The sequence below is a fragment of the Physella acuta genome, unplaced genomic scaffold, assembly GCF_028476545.2.
Source record: "Physella acuta isolate Inbredline_101_S28 unplaced genomic scaffold, ASM2847654v3 ptg000531l, whole genome shotgun sequence".
Taxonomy (NCBI): Eukaryota; Metazoa; Mollusca; class Gastropoda; family Physidae; genus Physella; species Physella acuta.
In genome coordinates, this window is record NW_026732050.1 from 440034 (window position 1) to 449166 (window position 9133).

The window sequence follows — 9133 nt, forward strand, 5'->3', positions numbered from 1 at the left end:
ATGCTAGACGTGATAAGATACGCTAACAGCGTGTTCAATCACATGCACTCTACCCTTCAAGTAACCCGTCTAATCATCTTTGTGTACAACGTTTTGTTGACACAACACAATAGAAGAATTGGTGCTATAAATAGAACAACCCGCCTACCACTTTACGATAATAAAATACAATTTTATCAAAGATTGAGCTTTTGAAACGCAAACCAGGATATTTATTAAAAACGGCAAGATTTTTAAAATGAACCTTTATTTAGTATAGATGCCCAGGCTTTATCTGTGGAGATGGAATGCAGATCTGAGAAGCTTCAAGTGACCAGGGTAACGCCGGTTTGATCGTTGCCGGGACGTAGTGCACAGAGTCCGCCCCCCGAAAATTTTTGTCCGCCCCCCCCTCCCCCGGAGAAAAAATTCTGGATGAAACACTGGTAGTGCACCTGGATGGTCGGAATTACCTGGTTAAAGAAGGTCCTCACCTTGTTGATATACCAAACACTGACCACAGGAGCAAGCTGCTTCGTTCATTTGACCCCAAAAGGAGCATGGAGCCCGGGATCAAACTTCGCTAGATAACGACATTGGGAGATATTTTCTTCACTAAGTCAATGAGACATCTCCATTTACCATCATTAGCAATCTCTTACTCGACATGCTTTACCTTCATCTTACCCAATTGAGTATGGTTTATGATTAGCCCAATTCTAGAATGAAGTTTTAGATGGTAGCACCTTCGATCTTGCTCAAACAGGAGACATTTCTTCCTCTGCCATTTTCTGGCACTGTATTTTTCTTTGGATAAGATATATAGCCACAAGCACCGAGATGCTTCATTTGTTTTATTGGCGATTGGTAAACTTCGATCTCTTCTGGGCCACAGTCACGACTTATATGGTTCGATAACACTATTTCGATTCGATTTTAGAAAATAATTGGAGCATTGTTTTAATTGAATATTTTATTTTATTTTATTTTAAATGGTATTCAATTACCCATTCCAACAACCCAGACGTATGCAGATCTGTTGACACGTAAGCTTTCCGAGGACTTTCATTAGCACACACCACAAGTTTCGAAGGCTTTCATTAGCACAGGTCATAAGCCCCGAAGGCTTTCATTAGCACAGGACATAAGCTCCTAAGGCTTTCATTAGCACAGGTCATAAGCTCCTAAGGCTTTCATTAGCACAGGTCATAAGCCCCGAAAGCTTTCATTAACACAGGTCATAAGCTCCTAAGGCTTTCAATAGCACAGGTCGTAAGCTCCGAAGGCTTTCATTAACACAGGTCATAAGCTCCTAAGGCTTTCGTTAGCACAGGTCATAAGCCCCAAAGGCTTTCATAGCACAGATAAGCTACGAAGGCTTTCATTAACACAGGTCATAAGCTCCTAAGGCTTTCATTAGCACAGGTCATAAGCCCCAAAGGCTTTCATTAGCACAGGTCATAAGCCCCAAAGGCTTTCATAGCACAGGTCATAAGCTCCGAAGGCTTTCATTAGCACAGGTCATAAGCCCCGAAAGCTTTCATTAACACAGGTCATAAGCTCCTAAGGCTTTCATTAGCACAGGTCATAAGCTCCGAAGGCTTTCATTAACACAGGTCATAAGCTCCTAAGGCTTTCATTAGCACAGGTCATAAACCCCAAAGGCTTTCATTAGCACAGGTCATATGCTACGAAGGCTTTCATTAACACAGGTCATAAGCTACGAAGGCTTTCATTAACACAGGTCATAAGCTACGAAGGCTTTCATTAACACAGGTCATAAGCCCCGAAAGCTTTCATTAACACAGGTCATAAGCTACGAAGGCTTTCAATAGCACAGGTCATAAGCTTCGAAGGCTTTCATTAACACAGGTCATAAGCTCCTAAGGCTTTCATTAGCACAGGTCATAAGCCCCAAAGGCTTTCATAGCACAGGTCATAAGCTACGAAGGCTTTCATTAACACAGGTCATAAGCTACGAAGGCTTTCATTAACACAGGTCATAAGCTCCTAAGGCTTTCATTAGCACAGGTCATAAGCCCCAAAGGCTTTCATTAGCACAGGTCATAAGCTCCGAAGGCTTTCATTAGCACAGGTCATAAGCCCCGAAAGCTTTCATTAACACAGGTCATAAGCTCCTAAGGCTTTCATTAGCACAGGTCATAAGCTCCGAAGGCTTTCATTAACACAGGTCATAAGCTCCTAAGGCTTTCATTAGCACAGGTCATAAGCTCCGAAGGCTTTCATTAACACAGGTCATAAGCTCCTAAGGCTTTCATTAGCACAGGTCATAAGCCCCGAAAGCTTTCATTAGCACAGGTCATAAGCCCCAAAGGCTTTCATAGCACAGGTCATAAGCTACGAAGGCTTTCATTAACACAGGTCATAAGCCCCGAAAGCTTTCATTAACACAAGTCATAAGCCCCGAAAGCTTTCATTAACACAAGTCATAAGCCCCGAAAGCTTTCATTAACACAAGTCAAAAGCTATACCACTGAGGAATCTTCCTTTCCATGCTCTCGGTGGTTTTAATGGATTTGCGTTTAGAAGTGTTTATAGAAATAATATTTTTGGAGTTTTTAAATATAACTTTTAAATATATCAGTTAGCTGATAGCTTTAAATTTGTTGTTAATAAAACCGGATTTGCGTTTTTTTTACAACTGTTGGAAAATTATAATTTTGATTTTTAAAAATTTCTATAAAAATAAATGTGTATGTGAATCAGACCACCCTGTCGTCACATTTCTCCATAATAAGATAGACGCGTAGTTAGCACGAGGTAAATGAAGACACATAATTTAGAAGTAAACAAAACACTTTTTGCTTTCTCGTATATACGAAGTATAGAGAAAGTCTTGTAATCGTGCAAAAAAAAAATTGAGACTTTAACAAATCTCGACGTTTTACACCTCACTGATACTGAAAAACATAATTTTGCAATCTTGTCCTTATGTCTGTGTGTCTGTCTGTCTGTGTGTGTGTCTGTCCGTGTGTAAACACGATTACTTGAGTACGGTTACAGCTAGGTTGATGAAATTTCATAAATAAGTATTTTATCAAAATCGTAGATCCGTAACAACTTTTGAGCGATTTCCGATAACCGGAAGTGGTACTTATCCTACTTTGAATTTTTTAAAAGCCTATAACTTGAGTACTATTTCAGATAGATAAATGAAATTTCACTTGTAAGTAAAAGATCAAATTCTCTACCTTCTGTTAAATTTTGAGTCATTTCCGTTGACCGGAAGTAGTAATTTACGCTACTTCCGATTTCTCAAAAAACTAATGTAAATTTTTAAAGTACTAATAATATTGCGCACTATTATGCACTTTTTTATTTGGCGTTCACTTGGTGTGCAATTCTTTTGTCTAAGAGATTTTATTCTATTTTAAACCTTTAGGTATTTAAAATGGATTAAAAATCATGTCTATAGCCCGAGTTCCCATCCCCTGTTATTTTATATAAGAATATTCGAGAAAGTTTAGGGGAGATCACTCCCGGTTTATTTATCTAGCAATGTACTTCATTGTTTATTGACATAATTTGTAGATTGTTGTTTAGAGTCTGTTCCTAAGACTGGAATCAAACTCGACAACTTCCTCATCTTTTGTCGACAGCTTCAGCGCGTTTTCCGATTCCTGAACCTGGTTTCCCATACTTATATTTGTCAAATTGTCCGTTCGCACTTTCTAAAACAAAATAAAACAACTCTGTATCAAATACATATAACATGAAATTTACAAAGTCAAACACTGAAAAAGTGTTTAATGAAAACTGCTCTAAATTTACTAATTGATACACTTCAAAAGAAAATGTTTAATGAAAACTCCACACAATTTTTACTATGACAAAGGCACACACGTAATACCAAAAAAATGTGTTAATTATTAAGTTTAGTGTACAATAGAAAAAAAAAACTTACAGTGTGAGGTGTAAAACATGAGTGGGGTATAAAACATGAGTGGGGTATAAAACATGAGTGGGGTATAAAACATGAGTGGGGTATAAAACATGAGTGGGGTATAAAACATGAGTGGGGTATAAAACATGAGTGGGGTATAAAACATGAGTGGGGTGTAAAACGTGAGTGGGGTATAAAACATGAGTGGGGTATAAAACATGAGTGGGGTATAAAACATGAGTGGGGTATAAAACATGAGTGGGGTATAAAACATCAGTGGGGTATAAAACATCAGTGGGGTATAAAACATGAGTGGGTATAAAACATTAGTGGGGTATAAAACATGAGTGGGGTATAAAATATGAGTGGGGTATAAAACATGAGTTGGGTATAAAATATGAGTGGGGTATAAAACATGAGTGGGGTATAAAAAAGAGGGGGTATAAAACCTACTGATCTCATTTGATCCCATCAACAGGAAAAGAGCTAGCAACAGGTATTTCAACAGGTCCATTTCAACTGAAAAATAGACACACTAAATATATAGTACCTAATGGGCACTTGAGATGTAGAGTTTAATTGTTTGTGGAACTGTAGAGTTCAATTGTTTGTTACGACAGTGGTGAATAAAGCGTAGCTTGAGTAAAATAGTAGTGACTAATGCGTAGCTTGAGTAAGACAGCAGTGACTAAAACGTAGCTTGAGTAAAACAGTAGTGAATAATGCGTAGCTTGAGTAAAACAGTGGTGAATAATGCGTAGCTTGAGTAAAACAGTAGTGAATAATGCGTAGCTTGAGTAAAACAGCAGTGACTAATGCGTAGCTTGAGTAAAACAGTAGTGAATAATGCGTAGCTTGAGTAAAACAGTAGTGACTAATGCGTAGCTTGAGTAAGACAGCAGTGACTAATGCGTAGCTTGACTAAGACAGTGACGATTAAAGCGTAGCTTGAGTAAGACAGTGGTGACTAATGCGTAGCTTGAGTAAGACAGTGGTGACTGATGTGTAGCTTGGGTAAGACAGAGGTGACTAATGCGTAGTTTGGGAAAAACATATTTGTTGATCAGATTCTTACCCTCCAAAACAACAAAACGCAAACATAACGCTAACACATTTACAAATACAAACGAAAACAAAAACCTAACAACAAACCCAAACCCAACCACAACCACAAACACCAATACGAACACAAAGAAAAAAAAACGAAAAAGCAAACGAAAACAAACCAAATCCAAACGCAAAACCAACCACAAACACAAACACAAACCCAAAGAAAAAAACACAAACGAAAAACCAAACGAAAACAAACCAAATCCAAACTCAAAACCAACCACAAACACAAATACAAACACAAACCCAAAGAATAAAACACAAACGAAAACGAAAAAAGAAAGAACAAAAACGAACCAAATCAAAACGCAACCACTAACGCAAACCCAACCTAAACACAAAGAGAACACTAACGCGAACATAAACGCAAAGTGCTCACAGTCTAGCCCGGGGCGGAATCGCCTGTTTCAGCTTAATAAACGACTATAGTACCCCAACTTATTCATAGTCTTTTACACTCACTTTAACGAACGTAGGCGCCAAACCGAACACGGGACTCCCGGGGCCCCAAATAGCACCCTGTCTAGGCGCCAGAGGACGCACCATGACGTAACCGCCTGATTCATCTTAGTAAACGACTATAGTACATAACTTATTCATAGTCTTTTGAACTCAAGCGAACGTAGGTACCATAGCGTACACGGGAAGGCCCGGGATGCCAAATAGCACCCTATCGGGATGCCGGAGGACGCCCGGATTGGATTCACTTAAAGACTATAGTAACCTTTCTTATCCATAGTCTATCGCACTGTTTAAAACAAAATTATGCAGCATAGCGCTCACATGATAGCCCAGGTTGCCAAATCGAACCGTGCAGGGGCGCCGGCGGACGCGCCTGTTTCAATTTAGTGAACAAAATGATATTACTCCAAGCTTATCCGTAAATGGAAAGAAATAAACATAAAGGATTTGTAGGACCTGGCTTATTAAATGTTATTGATTTTAAAAAATAATTATTGAACAGTATGTTCAGTGTATAGAATAAATACAAGGCAGTATTAAAAATACCAACGACATTGAACTTAATCAATCCCCGCTAATTATGTAATTATTTTTTTTCTTAACGCCAAAACAAAGTAATAAAAAGTAAATTCTTTCTTCCCCCGATTTAATGATTTTTTTAAAGGGAAGTAACCTGCAGTCAATACATTTCAGACACAATTTTAGAAATTTTATAAACGTTGATACTTTTTTTTTAAATTTTATGTAATGTTCATAATTGAAAATTATTATTCTAAGTATATAAAATGAAATATTTTTTTAAAGACTTTCAATAGTAATTTTTAACTCATAAATTTAGACTATGAGTACGATAATAATTTAACACTTAAATCAATGGAAGTATCCACGACAAGTTATAATATATTTTTAAAAAAAACATTTATTTTCTCCTTTGTGTTGCATTATTACATAAAAGCTTTTTTGTCTTTTAACAAAGACAAAATAAATATCATGTTCATTAATTTAACAAGTAAGAAGAATGTATAACTATGTATTAATAATGTGAAGAAAAAAAATTATTGACTAGCAAAAAAATAAATTGTTTTTAGTACAAAAAAAAAAAAAAAAAAAAAAAAATTATTACATAAAAGCTTGTTATTAAAACGTGTTAATGCATTTATTTTCAGTTCATTAATTGTATTTACAATGAAGTTAAATTAACTTACACAGTTACGTAGAGTGCGGAAGCGCTGACTAGATGACCCTCGAATAGAATGATTGCAGTCAGTTAAGTTTACTCTTTATATGGATTTATTAATAAGAGTTTGAACAAATAGCCGTGTACACTTGCCAGAGGTGTGTCCCGATTGTTGGCCTGAGGGGTTCACTAGTGTTAAAATGGCGCCAGATTGTGTGTTCTGTATGTGTACTTCAGCTAACGTTAACATAAAAAATCGTAACATTAACACACATGCACACACACAGACAGACGTACGGACAAAGTTGCAAAATTATGTTTTTGCGATGCAGGGAATAGTAAAACGTCGAGATTTGGGAAAATCTCGATTTTGATTTTTTGCGATCACAATACTTCCTCGATACTTTGTTAACGAGAAAGTAAAAACATCTCAGCCAGTGCTCTAGTACATTGCTGTATAATATTTTTACTAACACATTTGGGTCATGTGATAGCTATTGAGAACAAACATTTACCAAATGCGTACAGATGAGAAGGACATTAGCTGTCAAAATAATGCAACCAGAAGAATTACCCCCCCCCCACCTCAATTACTCCTCTGCACACCACACCTCTCCCCAGATTAACGGGGGGGGGGGTTGAAAGGGCTGCAGCAAGGGGCCCCCGATTTGTAGTAGGCCCCCAAATTTACAACTTATTGTTCGTTTTCACTATAAAAACTAAAGTTTTAGGCCTAATTTTTGCATCGCAAGCTTCAATTTTATTTCAAAACTTCTAACACTGGCACACACTTACGTATAAATACCACCTGTCATTACCTCCTACCCAGATATTGTTTACATAATGCCGACGCTCCCTAAAAATAACATAGTCCGGACCAGCGATCGCTTATGACAATAAAATGAGTGGTTTTTACAAGCTTTTATTTAACTTGCTTCCTCGTCAGTCTGTCGTCAGTCTGTCTGTCTGTCTGTCTAGATCGAGACGATCGTGTGAAATTGCAGGCACTTCTAACTAACAGATACGGTTGGTAATTGGTACGTGGGTCCAGACATGAAGACAATGCATCGTGACATTCAATTTGACTTAATTGGTCGCCTAATTAATTTTTTATGAATTAATTAAAATTTGGACCGAATTAGTAGGCAGTTCAATCCACACGCGTCATTAGGCCAGAAATGGGTATATGGTTAGGGTTAGGCCAGAGATGTGGATATCGTTATCGTTAGACCAGGGAAAGATATATGATTTAAGTTATGCTAGGGATCGGATTGGAGATACGTTATGTTTCTCGTGGTATAAGCTTGTTTTATTCATTGTTTAGAATTTATAGGCGTTGTATTGAATGTCGAGTTTCTCACTGAATCGATATTATAAATAATGGGGTAATACCATGAAGGTAATTGGTTTTTTTTTTTCAGGACGTGATTAACCCAGGAGTGATTGATCTTGAAAGATGTTAGGGTGCAATTACCTGTGTTTATTGATCAGCAGTAATTCCTAGACCCGGCACGTGTGAGGCTAATTAAATAACAGTTAGGAATAATTTCATCCAAACACATACGTGGACAAAAGGCACTCAGTTTCATTGTCATATGTGTTATGTCCACAATGTCATGTCATTTGCATCGTGTCAACAGTGTCAAATCATTTGTTTCGCGTCAACAGTGTCATGTCATATGTGTTATGTCAACAATGTCATGTCATTTGTATCGTGTCAACAGTGTCGTGCCATTTGTATCGTGTCAACAGTCTCATGCCATCTAGTCGTTTCTAACATTCCAGCCAATAAAGTAACATGGTACACTGTAGTGAACGAGTGAAGGGGGATGAATGGGGGTGAATGTTGTTGTACTTGGTACCCCACTCATGTTTTATACCCCACTCATGTTTTATACCCCACTCATGTTTTATACCCCACTCATGTTTTATACCCCACTCATATTTTATACCCCACTCACGTTTTACACCCCACTCATGTTTTATACCCCACTCACGTTTTACACCCCACTCGTGTTCTATGCCCCACTCAAGTTTTATGCCCCACTCATGTTTTATACCCCACTCATGTTTTACACCCCACACTGTAAAATTTTTTTTCTATTGTACACTAAACTTTATAATTAACACATTTGTTGGTATTACAAGTGTGCCTTTGTCATAGTAAAAGCTTTGTGGAGTTTTCATTAAACATTTTCTTTTGAAGTGTATCAATTAGTAAATTAGAGCAGTTTTCATTAAACACTTTTTCAGTGTTTGGCTTTGTAAATTTCATGTTATGTGTATTTGATACAGAGTTGGTTTTTTTTTTTGTTTTAGAAAGTGTGAACGGACAATTTGACAAATATAAGTTTGGGAAACCAGGTTCAGGAATAGGAAAACGCGCTGAAGCTGTCGACAAAAGATGAGGAAGTTGTCGAGTTTGATTCCAGTCTTAGGAACATACTTTAAACAACAATCTACAAAATTTGTCAATAAACAATGAAGTACATTGCTAGATA

At 37.2% G+C, this 9133-nt stretch overlaps 1 long non-coding RNA gene across 1 annotated transcript; it reads right to left on the reverse strand.

The window, feature by feature from the left end:
* Positions 1-3458: 3458 nt before the first annotated feature.
* Positions 3459-6819, reverse strand: LOC131945199 (uncharacterized). The gene is made up of 3 exons (XR_009387121.1): positions 6661-6819; positions 4337-4402; positions 3459-3671 (listed from the first exon to the last, which is right to left on the reverse strand). It is a non-coding gene; the product is annotated as an uncharacterized LOC131945199 (long non-coding RNA).
* Between the last annotated feature and the right edge of the window lie 2314 nt (positions 6820-9133).